Raw genomic sequence first — 16400 nt, 5'->3', positions numbered from 1 at the left:
GTTAAGGACAGATATTTCTGCCTACTAGTATTGCTTTAAAAATAAAGCAATGATTTCATCAGGAAGAATGACAGCAGTTTTTTAAGGTCAGCTATGAGAGTTGTGTATACAACGGTTGTTACATTAAACTAGAACCAGTTAAAAATGTGGTGTTTGACTTGTACAAAACTAAGTGCCCATTTTCCTAATTAAATTCACCTATTTTGGAATTATAAGATGTAAATAATGAAAGAAATACACACTAACAAGTGATCTTAATTCAGGAACTCTTTAGATGTACTGCGCAAATATTACTATGTCTGAACATAAGATATCTAAAATAAGCCCTAGGGCAATGATAAATTTTCTACACGAATAGGTTGCTATGGAAATATAGATGGATCTTAGTTATCTATTTTGTAGTTAGATTATTTGAATTTTATTTGTTGGGGTGGGGGCTATGCTATATCTAATATAATTTACATCCTTTTTTGCCTAATTCACTAAAGTTCTGTATTCTTTATATTCCCCTTTTTTCACAAAGCAGGAAATTTTCATTGTTTAAACAACTATGTTGCATCAAATCTCTCTGTCTATTTACAAAGCCCCAAAATGACTTATGTGCAATCTTCCCAATCACCAGTATGCATCTGCAAGGTGTGCATGCTGATAAAGCAGAGTTGGCCCCAAAACAAAAGGTTGTGGCTTGCTGCGTATGTGAAAAGGCTAACATCAAAATTCTTCAAAATGCAAGTGGTGCACCAAGAATACTGCTTGTTTAGTCTCTTTAACACATCAGCATCCCATTCTGCTGTTTGTGAATAAATTGATATAAATCAGATATATATGCATCAAATTGCAATGGGAATCAGTGACTGTGCAAAACACAGTTTTGTCACGGTCATTTTCTGGATCCATTTTGATTTGCGTTTTTCTCTTAAAGTCTTCTATAGGATTAGAGCATAAGAACGGCCATACTGGGTCAGACCAAAGGTCCATCTAGCCCACTATCCTGTATTCTGACAGTGGCCAATGCCAGGTGCTCCAGAGGGAATGAACAGGTAATCATCAAGTGATCCTTTTCATAGAATATCATAGAATCATAGAATATCAGGGTTGGAAGGGACCTCAGGAGGTCATCTAGTCCAACCCCCTGCTCAAACCAGGACCAATCCCCAACTAAATCATCCCAGCCAGGGCTTCCTCAAGTCTGGCCTTAACAATATCTAAGGAAGGAGATTCCACCACCTCCCTAGGTAACGCATTCCAGTGTTTCATCACCCTCCTAGTGAAAAAGTTTTTCCTAATATCCAACCTAAACCTCCCCCACTGCAACTTGAGACCATTACTCCTTGTTCTGTCATCAGCTACTACTGAGAACAGTTTAGATCCATCCCCTTTGGAACCCCTTTTCACGTAGTTGAAAGCAGCTATCAAATCCCCCCTCATTCTTCTCTTCTGCAGACTAAACAATCCCAGTTCCCTCAGCCTCTCCTCATAAGTCATGTGTTCCAGTCCCCTAATCATTTTTGTTGCCCTCCATTGGACTCTTTCCAATTTTTCCACATCCTTCTTGTAGTGTGGGGCCCAAAACTGGACACAGTACTCCAGATGAGGCCTCACCAATGTTGAATAGAGGAGAACAATCACGTCCCTCGATCTGCTGGCAATGCCCCTACGTATACATCCCAAAATGCCATTGGCCTTCTTGGCAACAAGGGCACACTGTTGACTCATATCCAGCTTCTCATCCACCGTAACCCCTAGGTCCTTTTCTGCAGAACTGCTGCTGAGCCATTCGGTCCCTAGTCTGTAGCAGTGCATGGGATTCTTCTGTCCTAAGTGCAGGACTCTGCACTTGTCCTTATTGAACCTCATCAGATTTCTTTTGGCCCAATCCTCCAATTTGTCTAGGTCCCTCTGTATCCTATCCCTACCCTCTAGCATATCTACCACTCCTCCCAGTTTAGTGTCATCTGAAAACTTGCTGAGGATGCAATCCACACCATCCTCCAGATCATTAAAGAAGATATTGAACAAAACCGGCCCCAGGACCGACCCTTGGGGCATTCCACTTGATACCGGATGTCAACTAGACATGGAGCCACTGATCACTACCTGTTGAGCCCGACAATCTAGCCAACTTTCTATCCACCTTATAGTCCATTCATCCAGCCCATACTTCTTTAACTTGCTGGCAAGAATACTGTGGGAGACCGTGTCAAAAGCTTTGCTAAAGTTTGTCGCTTTTCCTGTCACTCATTCCCAGCTTCTGGCAAACAGAGGCTAGGAACACCATCCCTGCCCATCCTGACTAATAGCCAATGATAGACCTATCCTCCATGAATTTATCTGGTTCTTTTTTGAACCCTGTTATAGTCTTGGCCTTCACAACATCCTCTGGCAAAGAGTTCCACAGGTTGACTGTGTGTTGTGTTAAGAAATATTTCATTTTGTTTGTTTTAAACCTGTTGCCCATTAATTTCATTTGGTGACCCCTAGTTCTTTCTTTATGTACTTTCTCCACTCCAGTCATGATTTTATAGACCACAATCATATCCCCCCCTTAGTCATCTCTTTTCCAAGCTGAAAAGTCCCAGTTTTATTAATCTCTCCTCATACAGAAGTTGTTTCATTCCCCTAATATTTTTTGTTGCCCTTTTCTGAACCTTTTCCAATTCCAATATATCTTTTTGAGATGGGGCAACCACATCTGAACGTAGAATTCAAGATGTGGGCATACCACGGATTTATATAGAGGCAATATGATATTTTCTGTCTTATTATCTATTCCTTTCTTAATGATTCCCAACGTCCTGTTCGCTTTTTTGACTATGACTGCACATTGAGTGGATGTTTTCAGAGAACTGTCAACAATGACTCCAAGATCTCTTTCTTGAGTTGTAACAGCTAATTTAGACCCCATCATTTTATAGGTATAGTTGGGATTATGTTTTCCCAGGTATATTACTTTGCATTTATCAACACTGAATTTCATCTGCCATTTTGTTGCCCAGTCACCTAGTTTTGAGAGCTCTTTTGTAGCTTTTTGCAGTCTGCCTGGGACTTAACTAGCTTGAGCAGTTTTGAATCAAAACAGAGATAGAAAAAAACCCATTACTTCATTGTGCTGGCTCTTGCATTTGGTGGGATTCACTCTTCCCACGTAAGCATTCTTGCCAAACTTCGTTATTGGTCATTCTGTAGGCCTGGCTTGACATGAATAATTGGCCATGGGAATAGCCTTATTTTTTGGGAGACAGGATTAGGGAAGTAGATAAATCAGGAGGCTGTACAAGAATATCTGTAGTAGCTAAGATAAGAGGGAACATCATTTACAATGAACAAGATAACAATGGATAAAATAAGCCTGGCATATAAATGAGGTAAAAGTAAATTGTGCATGGACAGAGCGTGCTGCACAGGGACTGGTTCCTACAAAGTAAACAAGCCAGTCCCAAAACGTGTAATGCAAGGTATAGTAAATGCAGTGTAATACGTAAGCGTGGAAGAAGTTTGTTTTGTAACTTTGGAAGTGCGGTATGCCCTGTACTTGCCCCCTACACTTCAGCCTGATTAACTCAAGTGTAGTTTGATTGTATGCTAATAAAGAAACCTCAGTGATTAGGTCTGGGAGCCTACTGAGTGCATAAGTTTTCAGAATTCACCCCAACAGACTCCTGAGTGGAAAAGGTCTCAGAGGCTACCCCAGCGTACTGGTGCCATGACTCAGTGTGACATTCTGTACCTTAATTCGCAAAAAGAAAAGGAGTACTTGTGGCACCTTAGAGACTAACCAATTTATTTGAGCATGAGCTTTCGTGAGCTACAGCTCACTTCATCGGATGCATTAGCTGTAGCTCACGAAAGCTCATGCTCAAATAAATTGGTTAGTCTCTAAGGTGCCACAAGTACTCCTTTTCTTTTTGCGAATACAGACTAACACGGCTGTTCCTCTGAAACCTGTACCTTCATTGTTACCTTACATATAAAGCCAGGTTTCAGAGGAACAGCCGTGTTAGTCTGTATTCGCAAAAAGAAAAGGAGTACTTGTGGCACCTTAGAGACTAACCAATTTATTTGAGCATGAGCTTTCGTGAGCACGTCTTGTAAGGTATCAAGGGAAAGGTTATGATCTGCTGAAAGTCATTTCTCTATCCATATATGTATATCATTAATGCATATGAAGTTATGAGAATTGTGTTGTATGGTTGTCACTAAAACATGCTGTATGTTGGGGAAGAATCAGCCACATATTAGCTCCCCAGAGACAACAGCAAGGAAAGTAACCAACACCCAGGCGGGATGTCAATGAGCCCATCAACAACCATTGTCCAACAAGGGAGCTACAATGCAATGACTCACCTGCATGAGGCCACACCAGAGGAATTGCTCAGCCTTGACTGGAGACTCAGCAATGCCCACCCAGACATGCCTGGACTTGTGTTTTCCAAGCACGTGGATTGAGGGTATAAAACTGAACACAGGGGGCCCAGGCTGGGCCTTTCTCCTTCACCCACCTACGCGGCAAGCAACAAGGAGACTCTGAAGACTCCAACTGAGGGGACTGCCCCAGATTTCAAGGGTGAAATCTGTGTACTATGAACTGCAGTACCCAGTGGGGTGAGAAAAACTGCTTAATCTAGCTGTTGCCAACTCTAATAGGGATGAGAGTTTAGACTGCATGCTTATATTTTATTTTGGTAACCAGCTCTGACTTTTTGCCTATCACTTATAATCTATCTTTTGTAGCCAAGAAGCTTCTTTTACTGTTTATCTTTACCAGTGAGTCTGTATGAAGTGTGTGGCAAAACTGCCCACATTTGCAAAGGCTGGTATATATGCACTTTCCATTGAAGTAGTAGTGAACCAATGAATAAAATTCCATTGCTCGTCTTGGGGGGAGGGGGAGAATTTGGCTGGTGCCTTTCCCTGTGTGATTCCCGAGTGGCTCTGGGATCATTCATGCAAACTAGCTGGGTGTGGGGTCTCTACGTGCGGTTGTGCTGAGTGATAACACCTGGAGGGGTTTGCTGCTGGTCATTAGCAAGGCATTGTGAGAGACAGCCCAGGCTGGAGAGAGTTAAGGGGTCACAGTGGTCCCATGGTCCCAGGCTGCACCCTGGAGATCCCATCACACTCAGATGCTGTAGTCTGGAGCAGGTAGCATATACACCTCACAGCCTAGCATTAAAGGAATGGCACTGGAAGGGTTTAAATATGAACAAGTGGGTACCATGCTGGAGAAGTGGGCTAAATCTAAGGGTGGACCCTCTGGACTCCTCAGTGAAGTATTAGGGGGAGTTTGGAACCAGGTGAAAAAGGAACTCCAGAGAGTGTTATGGGGATGGGGAGACTGCTTGGAAGAGCACAGCAGAGATCCTTTGAATGCCACTGAAATTTCCAATATGGATTAACTGCTTCTGAATATACTAGGGGGTGTAACTTGGATACAGTTGTGTAAAAAAGTAACTACAAGCAAAAACAAGGGGTGGGAAGGGAATACCTAGTAAGTTTTAAAAAGAAATACCGCCTGTCACAAATTTCAATGTAGCAATCAGCTTACTAAAGCTTCAGCTAGCTGAGCCACAGAATTAAAACAAAAAGAAAAGGAGGACTTGTGGCACCTTAGAGACTAACCAATTTATTTGAGCATGAGCTTTCGTGAGCTAAAACAAGGGCTTTAGAGACAGCAGTAAAACAAAACAGTGCAGTTATCAGGGCCCAAGCCAAAATTCTCACTTCTTGGTTTTTTTTTTTTTTAAAAAACTTGTTCAAAGCTTAAATATAAAAATTGCAGTTTAAAAAAGTAAAAAAATTAAATGGTCTTTGCTTACAATTTGCAATTTACAAAAGGAAAATGTCAGGTGTGTAAAACCATTTTAAAGAAGAAGAAAGTTCAAAGGTTCAGCTGACAAGGCTAAGCCAAGCAAAATTAAAAGATTTATTTGGTCTCTCTTACTAAATTGTTTACAACGTAGCAAGCGACCACAAAATTTAACAAAACATCTCTTTAATAGGTGTGCTAATAATAACACCACATGTAGTATGTGGGCAATACAGCTATATCAGCAGTTCTCAGCCTGTGGGCCACGTGTGCTTTTAAAAAAAAAAAAAAAAAGATTTGCTGGTCTGGCAGGGGAGGGGCTGCCTGAGGGAGGGGAGAGAGAATGGCAGCCTGCAGAAGTGCTGCTCCCAGCAGGGGGCTGGTGAGTACTTCAGGGGGCAGGAGAGAGTGGGTCTGTGGGTAGATTGGGCGGGGGGGCCACGCTGGGATTTAGAGTTTTGCTGGGGTACTGCAGCACTCCCAGGTTTTAGGTAGGGTTCAGCTCCAGGGGTCGGTTCCAGCTACCCAGCCCCTTGTTGGGGGTGGGAGGTTCAGGTCCAGCTGCGGGCCCCCGGGTCCTGGGATCTGGCTGCTTGGCCCTGAGCTGCGGGGTCCTGGTCCAGCTGCTAGCTGTCCCGGTCACGCTGCCTGGCCCTGCGTGGCGGGGTTCCGGGCTCTAGCTTCCCGGCCCCATGCAGCAGGGTTCCAGGGTCAGGCACCGGCTGTTGGTCAGCCGGTCCGGCCACAAGGCAGTTCCATGTATGGCTGCCTGGCCCTGCACTGTAGGGTCTAGGTCCAGTCCCTCTGTCCAGCCCCACACCTCAGGGTCCCAGAGTCTGGCTTCTTGCTACCTGGCCCTGCACCACGGGGTCCTGGACTCCAGCTGCCTGGCCCCGTGCTGCAGGGTCCGGATCCAGCCCTGCACAAGGGAGGGGTGTCCCGCATTCCGGCCACCCAGCTCCATGTCAGGGTCTGGTGTCTGGCCCTGCTGCAGGGCCCGGTCCCACGCGGTGGTCTGGGTCTCTGCTGCCCAACCCAGCACCCAGAGCTCTGCTCCTGGCCCCACTCTGGGTGGTGGCACTAGGCATAAGGGATTGTGGAGGGATTGTGTGTGGGGAGTGCAGTGGTTCTCAGCCTGAGGCCCACAGTGATAAACAGGTTGAGAGCCACTGTGCTATACAAAGTAAAAGCAGCCTTAAAATATAAGGAGCAAGAAAACATGTGCTCTTTTAACCTGACAGAAAAGCTAAAAATTTGGCACAAGAGGTGACACGAGTTGGTGCAGGATAAGAAAATTAACAAGGGGCCAATACCATGAAGTTAAATGTGAAATCACTGTAACACGTACAATGTGGAAGAAAGAACACCTTGATTATCACTACAAAAGGTTCCCCCCCACCACTCTCCTGCAGGTAATAGCTTACCTTACCTGATCACTCTTGTTACAGTGTGTATGGTAACACCCATTGTTTCATGTTCTCTGTGTATATAAATCTCCCCACTGTATTTTCCACTGCATGCATCCGATGAAGTGAGCTGTAGCTCACGAAAGCTTATGCTCAAATAAATTTGTTAGTCTCTAAGGTGCCACAAGTCCTCCTTTTCTTTTTGTGGATACAGACGAACACAGCTGCTACTCTGAAATGTGGAAGAAGTTTGTTTTCCCTTCTCAAATACTGTTGTAAGACAATGCAAGGTCTGGAAAGTCCCAGGTTTGTACTGCTATTTGCACCTGGAGGACACTTGCATGTGCAGGTGTAATGTCTTACAAACAGAGTTGCTGGCATGTGGATTCACTCTAGGGGAACAGTCTCCAAATTTCACCGTACAGTTGAGATGCTGGAAGGCTGATAAAGTAAAAACTGCCTATGCTGGTGATAACTTTTATGTGGTGGCTAAAGAGGACCACTTCCGGTATAGACCCAGGGAATGCTATTTTAATTGGCCTATGTTCTGTTTCACACCCAAATCTCTTGTGGTAATAAATGGAAAGATTTTTTTATTTATTTTGTACTGGTTTTTTACTGAAAGCAAATTACAGAAGGATGCTTTAAAGGCAGGGAATCTTATAATGTGGGATTACACCCTGTTGGACTATACTGGAGGAGGTGAGCTTGCACTGCCTGGTTTGTACTTTGAGACCAGTATCAATGGTGGTTCAAATGATTACAGCTACCGGTCTCGGGAATCTGTCACTGGGTAGTGAACTTAAAAAAGAAAGCCCAGAAAGACAGGAATGTAATGCAAATGAAACAAATGCTAATATAAAAAAAAAAGAAAAGCAGTGGAATATAGGCCTGGCTCGACCTAAGTAATTGGGCATGGCTGGGGCTTCATTTCTTGAGGGAGATGATTAGGGAGGTAAATAAATCAGCAGGCTGGAAACAGAATGTTGGTACTAGCTAAAATAAGGGGAACACCTAGGGAACCACTAATAATGAATAAGACAAACCTGGAATGTAAAATGAGATAAAGAGTAAGGCGTGCATGTGACGGGTTGGACCCCCTGTCTGGGTGTCCACCTGATGTGCTGGGATTCCACTGAGCCCACGCATTCCACCAGCCTGGGCTTCCTCCCCGTGTCCTTGCTGTGCGAGACCCTCAAGCCTTCCCTGGCACATGCATAGCAGACAGACTGAAATCAGCTCTGTGTGGGAGGATTCAGCTCGGGCATTTAACCAGCACTCACATGCACACCTCCTTTGGGGTGTAAACCCAAAATAATATTGTCTTACACTGTATAGAAAGATCTGTACCATGCACGCTGATAAAAATTTGCCCCTCCCTCAATGTGGAGGAAGATATGCACAGCTTTTTGTCATCCGGTCCTCCCAGATATGAATTGTACAAACTGGGTATTTGAATAAACAAAAACAAGTTTATTAACTACAAAAGGTAAATTTTAAGTGATTATAAGGGATAGCAAACAAAACAAAACACGCAACCTAAGCTTAATTCACTAAAGAAACAGGTTACAAATAGTAATTTCTCACCCTAAATGTTGTTTTAGGCAGGTTGCAGAGTTTCTGCAGCTTAGAGTTCCAGTTATTTCTCTTCACAGGCTAGACCCCTGTCTCAGCCTGGACTCAGCCCTTGCCTTTCCCCAGCTTAGTTCCTTTGTTTCTTCAGGTACTTTCAGCAGTTTTCCTTCTTGGGTGGGGAGGTAATGGAGAAGAGCCCTGATTGACTTATTTCCCAGCCTTAAGTAGAATTTACATAAGGCGGGAATCCTTTGTCTCCAGTGGAAAAATACCAGCAGTGTCCAAGGTGGTACGCTGTACTAGGTGACATTATCACATGACCTTACAGTGTTAAAGCCACTATGAGACAAGGTTTATTTGTAACAACCACAAGAAGGAACTCCATGAAGACGAGAGATCAGCATCTTCATAAACCTATTGTCTATCCTAATGGGTCATCCAGGCTGATTGCATACTGTCTGGCGGTCATTTCCCAGGTGTAACCACAGTTGTAATTGTTACATAGTTAATATTCCTAACTTCAGATACAGAAATGATACATGTATACAAATAGGATAATCATATTCAGTAAAACATAACCTTTCCAATGATAACTTACATGACCTATCTTGCATAAAACATATCTTAGTTATGTCATATTTATATCATAACAATATTTCTATGAAGAATATGGGATGTGGTGACACAGAGCATGGACAGAGCATTCGGTTCAGGGATTGGGTCCTACAAAATAACCAAGCCAGTCCCAAAAGATGTGAGGCAATGTAATGTATAAATGTACATAAAGGAAGAGGTTTGCTGTGTAACTTTGGATGTCTGGTACACCCTATATGCACCTCCTATACCTGAGCCTGACCAGTTCAAATGTAGTTTGATTGTATGCCAATAAAGAAACCTCAGAGATGAGTTTGGAATTGAGCTGAGTTCTTGGGAACCAAGTGGACAAGGTCTCAGAGGCTACCCCAACACACTGATAACACACCTAGGTACTCCACATGTCAAGAAACCAGCCAGTGTCAGTATCCAAAGCTGAATTCGAACACAAGTGGTTACCCATGGAGTCGCAACCTACTAGGATTGTGTAAACATCCATTATACAAGGGCCCATGCAACTTGCCTTGAACGCACAGCCCTTTGTTTAAGGAATTAACACCAGACAGCCACACCAATGCTAGTGTAATGGCACCCTTCTCTCCCTGCAGCATGTCATTGTGGGACACCACTCCCTTTTACAGGGGTAAGCCTGGTCTGTGATAGAAAATTAGGTCGGTTTAACTACATTGCTCAGGAGTGTGAAAAATCCACACCCCGGAGCAGCACTGTTAAGCCGACCCAAGTCCCTGTGTAGACAGAACTGGGCTGATGGAAGAATTATTCTGTTGACCTAGCTACTGCCTGTCAGGGAGGTGAGTTCCCTACGCTGACGGGAGAACCCCTCACATCAGCATAGGTAGCATCTACACTAAAGTACTACAGCTTCAGTCATTGTGCCACTGTAGCTTTTTAAGTGTAGATAAGCCCTTAGTGGCATATCCAGTAAGCTACAGTCTTGAAGGCAAGAGCAGTAGATACTCAGGTTATTCTTTCCATAGCCACTAGTGCCTGGGTTCCTCACAACTTGGGAAGTTTGTTTATTTGAATTTACTATGCCCCCTAGCACCCATGGGCTGGGCTGCCTTTGCCCAGAACCCAGCTCTCCTGTCACAACTGTAGCTCTCCAGGCTCTCTCCTAGCTCCACAAGGGGGTTGCACAGCAGCCTACTCTATAAGCTGCTCTTCTGTTCTCAAGCTTGTTCTATGCTGGTTCATGGCTGTATCAGTCAGCCTTTCGGGGCTGCTTCTCATGGTCCAGTTCTACCTCTGGACAGCTGTCAGGACCTAGCGCTTGATCTACAGCTCTCATAAGAACGGCCATACTGGTCAGACCAAAAAGGTCCATGTAGTCCAGTATCCTGTCTTCTGACAGTGACCAATGTCAGGTGCCCCAGAGCGAAGGAACAGAACACGTAATCATCAAGTGATCCATCCTCTGTTTCCCATTCCCAACTTCTGACAAACAGAGGCTAGGGACACCATCCCTGCCCATCCTGGGTAATAGCCATTGATGGACCTATCTTCCATGAATGTATCTAGTTCTTTTTTGAACTAGATACTCAACTGCTATCTCCAGGTTCCTACTGACAAATACTTCTCTCACACACACTTTCTATTCTTCATCCCATGTCCTCTGTAACATATGCTACCTCCTCTTTCTGGTCACCTGGTACCTGGGATGATTTAGTTGGTGTTGGTCCTGCTTTGAGCAGGGGGTTGGACTAGATGACCTCCTGAGGTCTCTTCCAACCCTAATCATCTATGATTCTACCCCCTGTTGGCAGTGCCCCCAGGGTGGATGGATACTAAGCTAGTCCAAGAGCATGCAGAGGAGAGAAGATAAAACACATGGGGCAGGGGAGGGAAGGAAATTGAGGAGGAGCCAGGGATAACACTGAAATAGACTGAGATTTCCAGTTTATTTACCAAGCATGGGAGGGAAAGTGTCCTATTAAAAGTCTGTGAACCACTAGGTTAAGTGTTGTTTAAGCTCCTGCAGTTCCTAAAATGATCTCTGGGTCATCCATGTGGGATGAAGGGGGCACTACCTGGTAACGGGCCAGTGGGGCCATCAACCAAAAAGAACCTGATAGTCTGTTTAAAGTACACTCTGTTAAATTGTATCAAAATGACAGATTGTTGCATAAAGAAAAGGAGTACTTGTGGCACCTTAGAGACTAACCAATTTATCTGAGCCTAAGCTTTCGTGAGCTACAGCTCACTTCATCGGATGCATACTGATGTATGTGAGCTGTAGCTCATGAAAGCTTATGCTCAAATAAATTGGTTAGTCTCTAAGGTGCCACAAGTACTGCTTTTTGTTTTTGCGAATACAGACTAACACGACTGTTACTCTGAAACCTGTCATATTGTTGCATGTAACTACTGGTTTAGGCACAAAATATTTGGGCTTTGAAAATCCTGTTGTCTTTCCCTCAGATAGTAATGCTTATTAATATGTATTTGTATTATGGCAGCACCATTAACCAGCCAAGATCAGAGTCCCATTGCTCTAGGTACTGTACAAGCGAGTACACAGCAGTCCCAAAGAGCTTCTAGTCTAAATAAGAAGAACAGAGACTTGGGAGAGGCGGGGAAAAGACTGAACACAGAAATTGCATAAACAATGTGATGGTGAATAAACATGTTTAGGTCCAGGACTTTGGGGGTTTCTCTAATGGAGCAGAGAATCACATATTGCACTCCTGTCTTCTAGGTATAATTCACTTTCAAAATGACAATCCCAAAGAACAACATGTTGTTTCAGGACTCTCTGCAACAAGAATTTTATCTTTATGGATTGAAATTATGTCCCTACTCTGGCACAACCAGTGATGGTTTTGTTGGTGTGTGTCTTTATTTATCTTCATAAAGAAACAATCAATAAAAATACAAAAAAATTAATGGCTCACAACCTGTATATGTTACCACATTATGTGGTCCCACATTTCACAAGATATCAATAAAATTATGCAACTTGTCAAAGTTGTGAGACCAGTCAATATAAAATCGGAAAATGTTACACAGACATAACATGTTAGGGTGGTGGTAACAATAATACAAGAAAAGGGGGGGAAAGGAAGGAAAGGAGGGGTTTGGGGGAGAGGTGGCAGGAAGACGGAGGGGGAAAGCGCAGAGGTATTATTTGAGCTATCTTAGCATTCTTTATCCAAATGTATCAAGAGACGAGGTCCAAATTTTTCTGAATCCATACAATTGGTCTCTACATTAATAAGTTGTTCTTTCTTACATTGCTAACTCACAGGTCTGAATAACACAAGAATGTTTTAAATAATCAAAACCATAAAATAAGAGAATTAAGTGATTGCTGAATTCTGTATTCATACACTACATGCTGTTACTTGAGTATTAATAGTCTGTTGCTGGAGGGCCGAATAGAATACTAACATTCATGAAACAGGTTTCAGAGTAGCAGCCGTGTTAGTCTGTAGCCGCAAAAAGAACAGGAGTACTTGTGGCACCTTAGAGACTAACAAATTTATTAAAGCATAAGCTTTCATGAGCTACAGCTCACTTCATCGGATGCATTCAGTGGAAAATACAGTGAAAATTCATGAAACAGGTTATCACAATACAGCCAGAAAGGAAAGCATGTCCCATTACTTCAAGCATCAAAGGGCTGGGGGAGATGGACGCTTGTTGCTAAGCACTGTTGTTCATGCTGAACTGCTGGGAAGTGAGCCTGATATGACATACGTCACTATCTGCCAGACACTGGTGGTCTTTATGAGGAGACCAACAGAATCTTATTGATGGTGGGGAAAGCAAATAATAAAAATACAGGTTTCAGAGTAGTAGCCGTGTTAGTCTGTATCCGCAAAAAGAATTCTTCACAACACTGAACATGTAACACCTTGATTTTCAACTTTCCTGTTTTGCAATCACTAATAATAATAATTAATAATGTATAAATGTCGTCTTGTCAGTACGATCATATACATTTAGCTCCAGAAATTCTATGTGGATATTAAGAACTAAAGTTTAGTCTAACAAAAAGATCGCATGCACATATAACACATTCCTTGTAAAACACTACATTAAGATCACATTGTATGTATTTCATATACTTCCTTTGAGACCAAACTTCTAGTATTTAATGTCTTGAAAGAAATTATATCGTTGTGGAACACTACTACATATTTCAGAAATGCTAAACAGAGATGTCAACTTTGAACATTCATCTTTCCTGAACATTAAAGATACACTAGAAGCGTTTTAAAAAAAACCCTAAACACAGATTTGTTATTGTGACAGCATTTTGAACCCATACATCATTTGGCTCTTTGCCCACAATGTTACCTGCAGATCTTTCTGTGGCACTGCTATGTATAGCCACACTACAGGCTTCTCCTTGACCCATATGCACCTTTTCGCTTCCCAGAAGATGAGTGACAGCTTCCATTCAGCAGTGCCAGACAGTAATTTCCCAGATAAAACAGTCTAACAGTCAGCTTAGATGAAACAAATGTAGCATTTATTGGTGTTTTTAACAGCATAGTGAGAAAGCAAATTAAGTTAGGTAAACACACTTGAATGCAGAGGACCTGCTCTGCTGCTGGGATAAATTGGTGTCGTGCCATCACAGTCTGTTTACTCCAGCTGAGGATGTGACCCCAATCGTACAATAAAAATCCACAAGTTGGTACTGTAAACAACTTACCAAAGGAGATTAAAAGGGTGATATGTTACCTGACTGCTGTATTAGTCCCCTTTTTGACACAATTTCTCAGTCTGTCAGTATAGTTCAACTTGTTTGTGATGCAAAAGTTTGGCAAGTTGCAATGGAGGTATAGGAGATTAGAGGTATGTCAAAACACACAGATCTTGTTTAAGCCATCCTTTCTGAAATCAAATCAATGGAATTAGCATTAATTAAAATGTGTGTCAAATGATATATTATGGCTTCGGTGCAGTTAGGAATACATAATATGCTCATTTAGTCATTCCTGTTATTGGTTAAGGATTCCCCACCTATCCCCATGTCTTGTGCTAGCTTTGGGCTATGTAAATCTTATAAAGAGCCCTATGCTACTGACAGCAGTAGAGTCAATCTTTTTTGGAGGGGGGAAAAGGGCAGAGAGAGTCACTGAATATTTCTCTGGCTTTCCTGGGGTGGGAAGGAGGTTGCTATGATGTTGCTATGGAGATTGGGAGGGTAAGGTAGGTTATTGTGACTAGGAAGGTTTGTTTGTTTTTTTATGTGGGAAAGTGCACCCGCTGTTACTTAAATATTAATGTTCTATTGATTTCGTTTTATTGCTCTGTGGGAGGGTAAGTGCCTCACATGCTCAAGGACTGGAGAATTTGGCTTCCTTTTCTAGATGGATCACTTCATGTCTCTGCCAAGAGTAGGCCTGCCTACATTGTATAAAGCCTGAGGATTTTTGCATAAAGCTTGCATATGCGAAGTGTATGCAATTTTAAAATCCCAGGTGGGCACCCAGGCTACAAATACCCCAATTTCATTAGTTATCCCCACACAAAAAATTGATCCTGCTCTTTTATTCCATCAGTTTCTTCCCCTTCCCACCCTGTAGGGTTTCCAACCATTTATAACTGTGAAAGACTCCCAGTGACAGCACTCAAGAGGGAATTCCCCATCTAGCTGCAGAATAGTGGTAGCAGCAACATAAGCGTCACCTCTCTGCCCTGCCAATTTGCTTCAAACTTCATACAGCGGATACTCTTCTTGGAGTAAGAGATTAGAACTAATCTCCATGATACAATCAAGTCTTAGCCTCTTTGCCGAGATTACCAGTTGTGATAGTGGTTTGCGTAATGTGGAAACTGTCTATTATTGGACACTGAACTGAAACCACTGCCATTATTTCACATACTGGTAGGCTGCCGAGCATCCATCAAACAGTAATGGCTCTTAGTCACTTCTGATCCCAGCTATCTTGAAAGCTGTGACCTACAGGTCAAAGGCTCAATATCTACTTACCACTCCTGGAGCATTCCTCTTCCACTACTAACTGGATTTTAAAGTAAAATTATCTATTTTTATTTGTAAGTTATTTAAAATGTGCAATTTAAGAGACTAACTGAAAGGAAAACAGCATGCTTCAGTCTCAATTTAACAGCAATGGAATGGGAGGGTCTGTATTTTTAGAGGCAGAGTTCATGTCAGCTTTCTAAATCTACCAAGACTATAAGCACTGGCCTTGAGTGTGACAGACTAACTTTTCTCAGGGTGAGGGTTGATTCAGTCTCCATGGTAGCCAAGTTTTAAAAGTAAGAATGATGATTGTTTCCAAGGGAGAGAAAGTCATGTGTGCGGAATTATGCTGGATGGGAAATTATAATGTGGAGCTAATGGGAACGGAGCTGAGACCACATAGGATCATGGATTGGTCTTGTACGTCAAATAATTTTTAAATATTTTGAAGACATTTTATCACGTATCCATCCAGGAAATAATAATAATTGTTTGTTTGTATGTTAGTAAATGGTTTGAACAGGCTTCTTTACAGCTGCTTGGACTTTTTTATCCTACAAACAATTTTCAAATGTAATTATGTTAGCACAGAAAATTATGTACATAGGGCCATGCCACCTTAACTTAGATTCCCTTTCTATTGGCGAACTCCTCCCATTCACGTTACTTAAACTCACTTTTCTGTCACCTTCCTTTGTTCACATTGTAGTTCAGTGGCCTGACAAACTTCACTCTAAAGAACTAAGGGCCTGACCCTCAGTTACACTAATGGGCCTTAAGGTAGATGGTCAGCTCATGTCACTCAGGTAGTGTAACTGAGCATCAGGCCTGAGATCTATTGCGTAACTGAAGCGGCTGCTTTGTTGTGCCAGGGGTATGTCTATGTGGCTGTTGGGAGCAAGCCTCCCAGCCCAAGTAGAGAGACTTACACTGGTTTGGCTTGAGCTAGCGCACCAAAAATAGCAGTGTGGATATTGTGACTCGGGCTGGAGCTCGGGCTCTGGAGCCTAAGGGGTCAGGTGGGCTTGAGAGTCCAAACCTCAATATCCACACTGCTATT

The 16400-nt window shown here is 42.8% G+C and overlaps 1 protein-coding gene across 7 annotated transcripts in view; it reads left to right on the top strand.

Moving 5' to 3' along the window:
• The window catches only part of ANKRD55 (ankyrin repeat domain 55), a 92256-nt gene that overhangs the window by 21385 nt on the left and 54471 nt on the right, over nt 1–16400 (top strand). The window contains exon 2 of one of the 7 annotated variants that reach the window (XM_048851838.2): nt 923–1040. The exons of the other annotated variants lie outside the window; for them this stretch is intronic. The gene's annotated coding sequence lies outside the window, so the exon portion shown is untranslated. The remainder of the gene's footprint in view (nt 1–922; nt 1041–16400) is intronic. 7 annotated transcript variants of the gene reach the window in all.

Source organism: Caretta caretta, chromosome 5 (assembly GCF_965140235.1).
Source record: "Caretta caretta isolate rCarCar2 chromosome 5, rCarCar1.hap1, whole genome shotgun sequence".
NCBI lineage: Eukaryota > Metazoa > Chordata > Testudines > Cheloniidae > Caretta > Caretta caretta.
The sequence above is the reverse complement of the archived record's forward strand: the minus strand, read 5'-3'. Positions and strand labels throughout refer to the sequence as shown.